This window comes from Pleurodeles waltl, chromosome 7, assembly GCF_031143425.1.
Source record: "Pleurodeles waltl isolate 20211129_DDA chromosome 7, aPleWal1.hap1.20221129, whole genome shotgun sequence".
Taxonomy (NCBI): Eukaryota; Metazoa; Chordata; class Amphibia; order Caudata; family Salamandridae; genus Pleurodeles; species Pleurodeles waltl.
This window is the reverse complement of record NC_090446.1, coordinates 119,548,214-119,560,328: the sequence shown is the minus strand read 5'-3', so window position 1 is coordinate 119,560,328 and position 12,115 is coordinate 119,548,214. Positions and strand designations below refer to the sequence as shown.

Below are 12,115 nucleotides of genomic sequence, written 5' to 3'. Positions count from 1 at the left end.
ATATATACACCATATAATAATTAGGGCTCCCAGTTTTCCGTTTTTACTGATTTTTACAGATAAATATAGACAGAAAACCATTTATTCTCCTGTCTGAATTTATTTTTAAATACAGTAAAAAACATAAAATATGCTTTCTTTGGATTAATTTTCCTACTGTCATTCATGAGTGCCTGGTCTCCGGTGTACAGATTGAAGGGAGGGAAGATGAAAAAAGATAATAGATTGCTTAATTAAGTGAAGATCTACAGTTATTTATGCTCTTCTACAATGTGAGTGTTTTCAGATAACGCTTTTGCATGGTATACTGCTGAAACCTTTTGGATATTCAAATGCAAGTATGCATTGATCAGCTAATGTGGAAAAATACCAATTGCAGCTTCACTTATACAGTGAACAAAATAAAAATGGATAAATATGAAAAACAATGAGAAAAAGTAAACATAGATAAATACAGTCAGAAATGTTGGAAAAATAAATACTATAAAACCAGGAGTCCTAATAATAATGCATGTCCTCAGTAGCTTCAATCCGGAAGGAGGCTAATAAGGCTCTTGTGCCTTCATAGGTCATCTAAGTACAGGTTCTCGCCTGGAAGAATTCAGGCAGCATGCAGGTGTGACATTTCTATCAAGTCAAAAGCCAAATAAGGTTGACATCACTAGTGGATGGTTTATTTCATAGGCTCATCTTCTCAGGAAGGGCCTCAAAACCTGGCTTTTCGACAGTGATCCTCACAGCCCCTTGCCCCCCCCGTCCCCACCCCCCGTGCCTTGAGACCCTCGCGGTGAGTAGCGCGCTTTATAAATCTCTTTGATTGATTGATTGATCTGTTAATCGGCAACAAATGTCTCAGCTAAGAAGCAGTCTGTGGTAACACATAAATACCCACTGACTAGACATCAAGGTGTAGGTTTGGCCCAGTTTGTTTTCATTTTGTACCATATCCACCAACTATGGTCGGTCAGAGGAGTGTCTAGGAAGGCTGGTAATTATGTCAACAGGTATTGCAGCTCACTGGTGGTGCTTTGTAGTAGCATTGTTCAGAACTGAGGCACCCAAACTAGCACTCACAGTTTCCTATGGCCTACAGCGAGAGGATGCTGTAGAGAGCATTTCTCTGTGAAGTTATTTATTCTGTCACTAGAATGTGCATGAAAGCCAAGAATCTTAACTCTGTATAAGTGTTTCAGGTGACTATGGGGCTAGTTAGAGGGAGGGCTGGCCTGTCAGTGGTCCAGGCTTTTTGCCCTACTTCAGGGTTGCCCACAGTTTTATGTTTCAGGTCGGTATTTGGTTGGTTAGAAAGAATGACGACCTGGGTGTAGAAGAGGGATGACCTGGGGTGTGACGAGTTTGTTCACCGGTGCCCCGGCCAGTACAGTCTGTTAAGTAGGTTGCTGGTTTTGTAAATATGCAATTCATCTTTATCATGATGTCATATTCAGTACTGTATAGTTCTTTGATATATATTTGGTGGCATCTGGTTACTGCCCACTGAGAGGGGACATAAAAAGGAACACATGTGAATTCTCAACGCAGGACTATGCGTCATGGTATTTTTTTAATGATACTCTGTGTATTGAACAAGTTTAAAAATGCATTGTGTGATTTGCTAGGTAAATTCAAGCTATGTCCTACTTGGAATATCAACAAATGTGTTCCTGTATCTTATTTTTCATCCCAACCATATGATTGGTTTGATTAGGACAACTAAATTACATGAGTGAGCGTCCTATGACAAAAGCACCCCGCAAATAGCAGAAGTAAGATATTAGTTAGTTGAAGGGAGTTGGCACTTGGATGGCCTGGAGGCTTCCTCTGTATCCACTAAGTCCTCCAGATTTCCTTGAGAACCTTTTCCTGTTGTGCTCAGCAAGCGCTACATGAACCCGATGTGGTCATCAACAGGGACAGGTAGTCGCTATACAGACATATGTCTCCCTGGGAACATCCTCTTTCTATCAGGATCCCCCAAGAATGCTAGTGCACCAGGCCAATGAAAACTCGCCCACCCTGACCCCCTAATTGTTAAAACTTGTTCAGGCGTAGGTGGAAAGAATGGCAACTAATTATATATATGGCAACCAGAGACAAGTATTTCTGGTCTCTTCATGAGAGTGTCAGGTGGGTATGGAAACTGTTAGAAAGAAGAATCACCTGCTGACCGTCCAGGCTTTCTAGCCATATCCCTGGGTTGTCCACGGTTTTATGTTTTCATGGGTTATGGCCAATTTGCTCAGTGGTGCCGTGGGCAGGGACCGTGAATTAAGCAGTCCCCTAGTAGCTAGTTTTGAATATATGTATTTCATCTTCATCATGATGTCTTAATCAGTATCGAATAATTCTTTACTCTACATATATTTGCGGGTTCTTGGTTTCTGCCCCAAGGGGGCGTAAACAGGAACATGCAATAGTATATGTCATGATATATTTTAACCTTACTCTGTATATTGAGCACGTTTAAAAATGCCTTTTGTGATTTGAGTAAAACCAATCTACATTCTACCTGGATTACCAATGAAGTTGTCCCTGAGTCGTGTTTGTCTTGCTAAACATGGTTTGGTAAGCGTACTATTCTCTGTTCTAATGAGAAGGACTAAAACAAGTGACTGAGTACAATTACTGAGCAGCATTGGACCCCATGTCAGACAACTAGGGAGAAGCATAAGAGCAGGGAGAAATCCAGATGCAAACGAACATATGTGCATATCTTTAATCTTTTCTTGCACACTCTGAGGCTTCGACTTAGCAACTTTCGGCCCCTCCAGACCCTTACTAGTATACATCCTTCGCATTCACAGACACAGAACCGGAGGTTGAATCTTCTCTTACATCGCTCCTGAATCGTGGAATATCACCGCCACCTCCTCTCTTCTTGAGTTCCCCACGAAGCTGAAGTCTTGGTTCTTCGAGTAAGTCCTCATCAAGGGCTAGCTTCTCACACCTATAGAGCGCCACGAGACCCTCACAGGTGTTAGCGCGCTCTACAAATACACATAACATAAGAAGCTCTGCTACTTCAGAAACAGCCACTTTACAGGAGTTTCAGTTTTGGGTAACAAGAGAGGCGTGAGAACTGGTAACAACTACCAGCGTCCCAGGTTGCAAAATACAAATGCATTTCTTTGATCCTCTATTTATTACTTTCCTAATATTAACCGATAGGCAAATAGAGCTGCGTGGCCTACAGTAATACGTACGAGGCAGCATGTAGCATGTCAGAGTGTTGAAGCGTTTCTAAACTGCTTGTTCCCCATAGGGCCTGCTACTGAACGCCCCGCTGCCTCTTTTTTTAGGTACAACACTGCCACATGTCGGCCAGCGCACACAATCCAAGTGTTACAGTAACATCTGTGACAGGCATCATACCATATCTAGCAGCTACATTTATCGGCAGAATACCCATTGATCATTCGCCCCTTTGATTCCCACTCAATAATTGTGGAATAAACAGTAGAAAAGACCCACAATGACATCCGCCTCCAACAAAAAATGTTGCTGACATACCGAAGACTGCGGTTACCGTTGAACAAGCGTGGACCTAGATTTATTTTGTCTGCCCGGCTCCCTCCGGATTTTCGTGTCCTTTACCTCGCGGGAATTTTATCCTCTCCCTCGGACCTCCTTACCTCACAAGTCGCTTGTCCATTCGATTAGAGAACCGCTGGCTCTTCCAAGAAGGAGCCACTTGCCTTCTCTCATTTAGCGAATTATTTCCTGCTCTATTGGTTGCCCTGTGCCCCTCCCATCTCTATTCTACAGTATGTTTTCTCAGGGACTCCTGTCCCTTTCTAAAGCTGTCTGGTTACCTCTTTCGTGGCCCCACTTAGCTATACTCCATTTGGAGACGGCTCTGTCCCTGGGGTCTTTTTTTGTATTCTATAAGACAGTTTACCCTTCTCCAGGGACCTCGTGCAATCCATTTTGTCAGTGTCTCGTCTTTCTTCCCTCACGGGTTTTTGTCCTCTCTCATTGCTTTATTTGTCTTTTACCGGGTAGTCTGATGTCTTCCCCTGAGGGGTCACTTGTAATCTCACTCGCGGGTCTGCTCCAGTTCCCTTTATTACGCTGCCTTTTGTCCCTTCACTCTTGTTATTTCAGGGGCGTCTTATCCCAGACCACGGGCTCACCTGGACCGCCTGTCATGTTTCTTACCCTTTGCTTCTCGCGCGGCCTCTCCTCCCGCGCTGAGACTCCATCTTGTGTTATACATTGGTTACCGTGGTTACCGCGTCCCTAGCAACGGCAGCCACGTTCGTCGCGCAATTGTGCGTCATCGCGTTTTTTACCTTTTGTCAAGTGTTTTAAACAGAACGTACGAGTTGGTTGGGGGAGTTCCGAACAAACCACTTTCATTATGAGACAACACGTGCGTTAAATGGTATGGAAATATGGGGGATTGGGGAGCGAGTCTCCAAAAGGTGCGTGGCCAGGGGAGTAGCTTCCATTCGTGCAGCAGGTGCCTTGGCACTGGGGCTGAGATAGGTGAGGGAACTCTGTTGAACCCTGATTATTGTTGTATTTCACAGTTCAGACATGGACTTGGGGTCTCATTTCCTTCTTCGAACTAGGACCCATGACACTGGCAACACCACTGAGGGCGGCCTCTGAAGAGTAACTATTATTAACCCTTTCCAGAGTCCTGGCATAACTAATTAACGGGCACGGGTTAACATCCAACATAAATCTCAATTATTATTGACACCTATGCCAGGAAGTGAGAGTACGCCTAAACTCCAGAGCTCTCAATCGTAGTCAGCTATAAACACCTACTCACATACATACCAATTGACCCGATTCAGGGGGAGACTCCCAATTTTGAAGCCAAAAATGGCTTTAATTTGCCTGTCTCCCACCTGAAATTTCCTCTGCTTCAATAGAAATCAATGGCATAAATATGTTCTCCTGAGATATATTTTTTTTAATCTCCCACTTTCCTCTACTAAAATGTTGGCAAGAATGTAATCAACTCACAAACATCTACAGATGGTCAAGTTCACAGTAAGAACAATACCAGAGTAATACACTGCACAAACAAACACAGGAAAACAACATCCGGGAAAAAGCAAATTCTTTTTGGGAAATACATTAAGCAAGCAGGGGCTACCTCACTGATGTGGATTACTTACTGTTGAGGTAGTAATGTTGAAAAATCAAGTGATTTACCCTATAAATGACATATATATGGTCCAATAGGAGCCTGTTTCAAAGTCTGCTCTTAATTACTGTCAGGTCTGAGACCCGGAAGGACCCAACCAAGTTAAAACGCAGGGCATCACAACCTAATTTTGGTGGATAGATAGGGAAATGTAGATTGAGGTAGAACCAGAGTGAACAGTGGTGAATCTCGCTATTTTCAACAGGTGCAACACTGAGATATAGCTGCCAAGTTGTGAGCTCCATCTGTGGCTAATTAGGCCATTGTTAGAAATGGGGTTTTTGGTTGGCAGTCAGATTGCCCTCTGTCCAAGCAAGAACCCTCACTCTAGTCAGGGTAAGTCACACACAATCCAAAATTAGCCTGTGCCCACCCTCTGGTAGCTTGGCACGAGCAGTCAGGCTTAACTTCGAAGGCAATGTGTAAAGAATTTGTGCAATAAATCATACAATACCATAATATAGCACCACAAAAATACACCACACAGTGTTTAGAAAAATATATAATATTTATCTGGGTATTTGCAGGTCAAAATGATTAAAGATGCAATATGAATTTGTAAAGATATCACTGAAAAGTGATATAAAGTGTCTTAAGTCATTAAAAAGCAAACAAAGTCTCTTTCAAGCACAAAGTACCTGGTTTCTGGTGGAAAATCTCCGCAAAGGGCCGCAGAAGAAGAGCTACGTGGAAAAATGGTGTGTGCGTCTATTTCTCCCCTGCACACACAGACTTGCGTCGTTATTTTTCATGCGGGGAAGTCGGGCGTCGTTTTCCGGCGAGCGGACAGTCTCTTTCTGTGGTCGCGGGGATTACCAGATGTCCCGGGGTCTGTGCGTAGATTCTCCTGCTTGTTTTCCGGCTGCGCGTCGTTCCGCGGGGCTGTGCGTCGAAGTTTCGTTCTCACGGCAGGCGTCACGTCGATTTCTCCTGTGGAAGTCGGGCGGCGTTGTCCTTGCGAGGCCGTGCGTCGAAGTTCCGGTCGCCCCGAAGGCGTCGTGTTGATCAGCGTCGGTGTGCGGCGTTTTTCTCACCGCGGAACAAGCTGTGCGTCTAAATTTTCGGCGCATGAAGAGTCCAAATGAAAAAGAGAAGTCTTTTTGGTCCTGAGACTTCAGGGAACAGGAGGCAAGCTCTATCCAAGCCCTTGGAGAGCACTTTTACAGCCAGACAAGAGCTCAGGAAGGCAGCAGTCCTTTGGAGAAAGCAGACAGGTGAGTCCTTTGAGCAGCTAGGCAGCTCTTCTTGGCAGGATGTAGTTTCTGGTTCAGGTTTCTTCTCCAGCAAGTGTCTGATGAGGTAGGGCAGAGGCCTTGTTTTATACTAAATTGTGCCTTTGAAGTGGGGGTGACTTCAAATAGTGTCTAAAAGATGCACCAGGTCCCCTTTCAGTTCAATCCTGTCTGCCAGGGTCCCAGTAGGGGGTGTGGCAGTCCTTTGTGTGAGGGCAGGCCCTCCACCCTCCCAGCGCAGGAAGACCCATTCAAAATGCAGATGTATGCAAGTGAGGCTGAGTACCCTGTGTTTGGGGTGTGTCTGAGTGAATGCACAAGGAGCTGTCAACTAAACCTAGCCAGATGTGGATTGAAGGGCACAGAATGATTTAAGTGCAAAGAAATGCTCTCTTTCTAAAAGTGGCATTTCTAGGATAGTAATATTAAATCCGACTTCACCAGTCAGCAGGATTTTGTATTACCATTCTGGCCATACTAAATATGACCTTCCTGCTCCTTTCAGATCAGCAGCTGCCACTTCAACAATGTATGAGGGCAGCCCCAATGTTAGCCTATGAAGGGAGCAGGCCTCACAGTAGTGTAAAAACGAATTTAGGAGTTTTACACTACCAGGACATATAACTACACAGGTACATGTCCTGCCTTTTACCCACACAGCACCCTGCTCTAGGGGTTACCTAGGGCACACATTAGGGGTGACTTATATGTAGAAAAAGGGGAGTTCTAGGCTTGGCAAGTACTTTTAAATGCCAAGTTGAAGTGGCAGTGAAACTGCACACACAGGCCTTGCAATGGCAGGCCTGAGACAAGGTTAAGGGGCTTCTGAAGTGGGTGGCACAACCAGTGCTGCAGGCCCACTAGTAGCATTTAATCTACAGGCCCTAGGCACATATAGTGCACTCTACTAGGGACTTATAAGTAAATTAAATAGCCAATCGTGGATAAACCAATCAATAGTACAGTTTACACAGAGAGCATATGCACTTTAGCACTGGTTAGTAGTGGTAAAGTGCCCAGGGGTCAAAAGCCAACAACAACAGGTCAGAAAAAATAGGAGGAAGGAGGCAAAAAGTTTGGGGATGACCCCGTCAAAAAGCCAGGTCCAACAGCCATGTTTTTTTTTTTTTTAAATAATTCTGGGACTTGTAGTCGTATTTAACACAGCATAAAACCAGGGGTACGAGTCAAAACTTCTAAGAAGAGATCAGGATTGGACTAAGTAGTTGTGCATGGACTTGGGCATTTCGAAGTTGTGCCGAGTTTGACATTGCACAGTTCCTGGTGAGCGCACATTCAATACATTTTTTGAAGACACTGGGACTTGTGTACCTGCCTAGAGCATAGTCACTGTGTCTCTGGCTCTTCTACTCCAAAAAACAATTACCTACTATGTAACGGCTACTTCTGAATACATAATAAACCAAAGAATCACCACAAACAGCAGGTTAATGAGTGAAAGCAACAGGCTGCCTTTGTGGAATAACCTAAGAGAGAATGTTGTCAGAACTTGCATATTCACCCATATTCACCTGCATATTCCTTTCAGTGACTTAAGATCCTGCTCCAGAGAACTGTTTGTAACCGAAATGTCTCTCAGGCCTTAACTCTACATGTTCTGTGAGTGATTAAAGCTTGTACTAGTCTGTCTTACTAGATCTATTCTGTATGGAATGGAAGATTGTGCTTGCTGATTTCTCTGAGAGAAGTAAGCTTGCATTTCTTCTGCCTTGCTGTTCCTGGTCAGTGAGGAAGAAAAGCTTGTACTGCTGTTGTCTGATATGCACTTGTCAAATAATGGGAAAAACATACATATCCCCGTCTTCCTATTGAAGCTTGCAGTGTTCCTGCTCAACGTGTACCGATCTTAAGACAAAGGGATGTTTTCACTGATGCTGTCCCATGTTATGAAAAAAACCATACAAGGATGACAAAAAAAAAAACAAGCATTGGCAAAGGCAATAGGTCTTGCCTATGCAAGAGCTGTTGGCTTTGCTAGTGTATTTTAGCCATGTTGTACACCAATGTGGTTGCTATTCAGCATGACTAAAAGTTAGTGGCATAGAGTGGAGTGGCCAAGAGTGGAATAGTGTGGCGAAGACCGGAGTAGAGTGTTGCAGTGTGGAGTGTCGTGGAGGGTTGTGGAATAGAGAGACGTAGAGTGAAGAGGTGCAGAGTGGAATAAAGTGTCATAGGGTAGAGGGTCATGGAGTGGTGTAGAGTGGAATAGAATCATAGAATGTAATGGCGTTGAGTGGAGTAGAGTCGTGGATTGGCGTAGAGTGGTGGGGAGTGGATTAAGGTGAAGTAGAGAGGCATATCCTGTAGTAGAGCGTAGTGGAGTAGGGTGGAGTAAGGAGTCATAGACTTGAATAGCCTAGAGTGGAGTGTCGTAGGGTGGAGTAATATAAAGTTTATAGACTGGAGGGGCATAGAGTGGATTAAAATGTCAGAGAGTGGAGTGGTGCAGAGTGGAGCAAAGATGCATGAAGTGTTGTAAAGTGGAGTGTCATAGAATGGAGTAGAGTGGCATTGTGTGAAGTGGCATAGAGTGGACTACAGTAAAGTGGAATGCGATGGAGTGTCATGTTGCAGAGTACAGTGGCTTAGAGTGGAGGGGCATAGAGTGTCATAGGGTGGAGTGGCATAAAGTGGAGTAGCGTGGTGTATAGTGGAATAAAGTAGTGTCAGAGTGGAAGTGCTTATAATGGAGTGGCGTTGAGTGGAGTGCCGTATAGTAGAGTGGAGTGGTGTAGCCTAGAGTGGAGTAAAGTGTCAGAGTAGAGTGGCACAGAGTGCAGTTTTGTGGAGTGCCAGAGTGGAGTGTTGTAGAATGGAGTAGAGTGGCCTAGAGTGAAGTAACATAGAGTGGCATACAGTGAAGTGGAGTGGACTATAAGAGTAAACAATATATGTTCTCTACAATTCTCATCCAGTGCTTGTTCTGGGCCATCCTTATGATTGTTACTTCTTCTTAGACAATGAACATATAAATGTGTTACTTTACCTTTTAGCATCAGGAGCTCCTCTTTTTCTCCACATGTTCCCCCTCCTCTGGATTTTAGACCCTTACCCCCCAACCTTCCAGATCCCCAACACCCACCTTTGCTCTACCCCACTCACCCTTACGCCCCTGCCCAGCGGACCCTTCCTGACACCACTTGCCCCATACCGTCCCACCATCCCAAATCTGTTCCCCCTTACCACCAATGTGGGGGAAAAATTGCAACCAAATGCTCCTTGGTTTTGCCTAGCAATGGACACTCTCCAACTCCCTGAGAAGCCTGAAATAAATAACCCTACGGACTATCCCCCAACATCCCTACTATAGCCTCAACCCTCTTCCAGTATCCCCAAGTAAAAAGGTAATGATCATAGGGAGTTTAGACTACATCCAGACTAGCAATGGAAAGTCTCAAGATACTCTCTTGCCTTCATCTAAAAGTTAAAGAAACAAACGCTTTCACCTTTAACAATTTTTAATCTATTGGAGCTCAACAGAAATGCTTGTAACCCTTACCTTGAAAAGGCTTGGCCATTTGGTGGAGCTGCCATATCATTTCCATTGTTATATGGAAAATCCGGATCCCCACTTATTTCATAAGTGAATGGTGCGGTACTTTGGCGGCTATCATGTGGAAAGACACTTGTTTAAATGTAAATGCAAAGGTAGAAAGGCCGGGGAGATAGGTTCTCAAACCTGGAATCCTCATGCAAATTGGCTGGCAAATCTAGATGTAAATAGGCTACGCCAGCCTCTGGATTAAAGAGGGACTAGAGAGGATCGGGCATTATAATTAATATACTTGTTTAACAACCTCTGGTGATGACAGAAAGGGTCAAAATGCAGAATTTAAAGATAACAATATATTGTATATTTAGGTGAATCTGCTATGGGTTCGATGGGAAGTATTTATGCTGTATAACTTCATTTTCTCTGATTCTCTAATTTTTTTTTAAATTCTGTAATTGGGGGATAACTGCACAATTTGCAAAAAAACATAGACACAATCCTGACAAACTGTATTGTATTCAGATTGGTCGTGTTTGGTATGACTGTAAGGTTAGCTGACATTGTAGATAGATTACTGATGAGAAACTAAGAGGGTACTCAATCCTGTGTTGAAAGAAATAGTTATGATCATTAGGAAAGTACAGCAGACGCAGAAAAACGTTAGAACGTTTGAAAATTACCGCCACTAAAAATCCAAGAGAGATAGAAGTGGCTAGAGGAGATTAACTCTGAAAGTTTCTGGTCACTGAATAACAAAGGCACTTTAGACAATGGTAACATTATTATATGGGTGCATTATTTTCTTACACATAGCTTATGGATTACTTAGCGCTTCTCACAGTACTGAAATTAATTAGGCATCATCGGTGCCAGTCTGTTGCAAAAACTGATTCGCTAATCTATGGGGGTTACACATGGCTCAGGTGGCTTCACCTCAGATTTAATTTCAAACACTTCTTGATGATTTTGAGGACCAATGTGTCTACAATATAGTTTTCATATTCCTCCAGAATGTCAGATAGGTCTCTCCTACTGCCGGTCCAGGGTCGGTTGGGCATCATAGTTAACTATGCTGCTGACCCTTGCTGAATGGAATAGTAGTTTCTACTCCAGCATGGCTGTAGCTGACCTCTGCTGGAAGCAAGCCCTGGTAGAGGAACGGACAACAGTCTAGCACAGTGAGTTTGACAGGAAATCCAAATCTTTATGTTTGGTCCAGATCTCCCCTTAAAGTCATGACCAGGCCTCTCCTGGTGAATTCCTAATCAATGTTAGCAGTTGCTCACTAAATTGTGTTTCCAACTGTAATGACATCTTGAGGTGGCATTTCCTACTCCTAAGGTTGCAGGTAGCTTCAGGTGGTCACTGTTGGCCTGATTGTGAAGGCTGTTGCTCGAAGTCCATTGTTGCCAAAGTCTTGGTGCTTGCAAGCAAATCTGAACAAGCATCCCAAACTTTCAAACTGTAGAAGGAGATGGAAAGTTCCTGGACTGGGATACTTAATATGGCCAAGTTAGGTCCTGCATCAGCTGTCTTTAATGATGCCTCTGCCATAATGTACACTGGATTGACCATCAGTATATTCTTGCCCACCTCCATGCTTGTTCTGAAATAGTGGTTAACAACAAGACCAATGAGGGAGTCTGAGCAAGATCCATCTCTCTGTTTGACAAAGGGTACTGTTTATTCATAACCCAGAGAGAATTAACAATATGAGAACAATACAGTGCAAGATAACGCAGCCCATAATTTAAAGTACCACAGTGAGTCGATGCTGTCTATTCATCCTTTTGGCTCAACGCAACCCCAGCAGCACCACCAAGAGCATCCAACTTAACAATGAAGGGCTCCATCATAGAGGGCCTGCTACCTCCAGTAGTTGAAAACCTTTCTTGCACTCTGGATTTCACGTGACCTGGCATGGGATCTTCGTTCCTCGCAGCCCCAAAAGACGAACTGCCAACTAAATGTACCTAGGTACAGAACTCCAGTTACAAGAAGTGGTATCTGCTTCTGGTAGGTCCCCTTACTTTATCGTTTACGTTTAGAGGGTTAATCCAAGCATGTTTTATTTAGACAATCTATACAGAGCCTCCTGTGGTCGTTTTCATCCTCACCTTGGTCTCATTGATGGTTTTGTAGGTTTTGATTGAAATTGATAATTTGGTATAGTAACTGACAAGCTGTTACATTCAATAAAGTACCAGA

The 12,115-nt window shown here is 43.8% G+C and overlaps 1 protein-coding gene across 1 annotated transcript in view; it reads right to left on the bottom strand.

Moving 5' to 3' along the window:
- LKAAEAR1 (LKAAEAR motif containing 1) overlaps positions 1-4,214 on the bottom strand; it is a 95,360-nt gene extending 91,146 nt beyond the window's left edge. The window contains exon 1 of the mRNA XM_069243227.1: positions 4,159-4,214. The gene's annotated coding sequence lies outside the window, so the exon portion shown is untranslated. The remainder of the gene's footprint in view (positions 1-4,158) is intronic.
- Between the last annotated feature and the right edge of the window lie 7,901 nt (positions 4,215-12,115).